Raw genomic sequence first — 943 nt, 5'->3', positions numbered from 1 at the left:
AAAATATATGACTTTGAGACTGGGTAAAAGACTTATTCACCACACCTATTAAATTTTTATTTTCCATATTGTAACTGAATATAAATGTGTTCGACTTAATTTTAAAAAATAATATGAAATTTAGACGAATAATTTGTTTTGCATAAAACCCCCTTGTATTGTAGAAAACATGCACTAAATCCTCTCTTTTATGAAAAAATTGCATAAAATCCCCTCTATAGTTAACGGCGTTGACTTTTAACGAAAAAGGTATTTCGTGGAAAGTAAAAAGAAATACAAGGGAGTTTTATGCAAGAAAATAACATAGGGGGATTTGACGCAAATTTTCCTTAACACATGAGGGTTTATGTTGTACCCGATGTAGTACTTATAATAAAAAAAATATATGACTTTGAGACTGGGTAAAAGACTTATTAAGGTTCAACATGACATGGGGTGTTGCGAGAATCGAACTCACGACCTCTCGCACCCGAAGCGAGAATCATACCACTAGACCAAACACCCATGACGAAAACTAGAACTTACATAAATAATTTATTACAAATGTAATCTGTGAGCTTTTGTAAAATATATATTAAATGTGTATTTAAAGGTTTGTTTCTAGAAGTTTAATGATCTTAAATTCCTCAGTAATGGACCGTAATTCCTTAATAGTAGACCATTATAATTATTCAATTTTTTCTAATATCTTGCAATACATATACAAGATGATTAAAAATGGTGGAATTTTTTTTGGTACGAGTAGATGGTAGGGTGGTGAACTGAAGAGGGAGGCGGTGGCTAGTATTTGAGTGGTTGTGAAATGGGGGTACAGAGATTTGCTGCAACCATGGGAATTGATACACAATTGAGAGATATGATCCTCCTGCATAATGAGGAAACATTAAACATAAAAAAAGTTTTTTTTTTTCTTGTTAAAATCGAAAGTTGATGTTGTAATTAT

General features: G+C 31.6%; 1 non-coding gene across 1 annotated transcript; it reads right to left on the bottom strand.

Moving 5' to 3' along the window:
* Positions 1-432: 432 nt before the first annotated feature.
* On the bottom strand, positions 433-504 carry TRNAP-CGG (transfer RNA proline (anticodon CGG)). Its single transcript has one exon. It is a non-coding gene; the product is annotated as a tRNA-Pro (tRNA).
* Positions 505-943: the final 439 nt, after the last annotated feature.

Source organism: Erythranthe guttata, chromosome 2, assembly GCF_056151865.1.
Source record: "Erythranthe guttata isolate IM_541 chromosome 2, IM_541, whole genome shotgun sequence".
NCBI classification, from domain to species: domain Eukaryota; kingdom Viridiplantae; phylum Streptophyta; class Magnoliopsida; order Lamiales; family Phrymaceae; genus Erythranthe; species Erythranthe guttata.
This window is presented reverse-complemented; position numbering and strand designations above follow the sequence as displayed.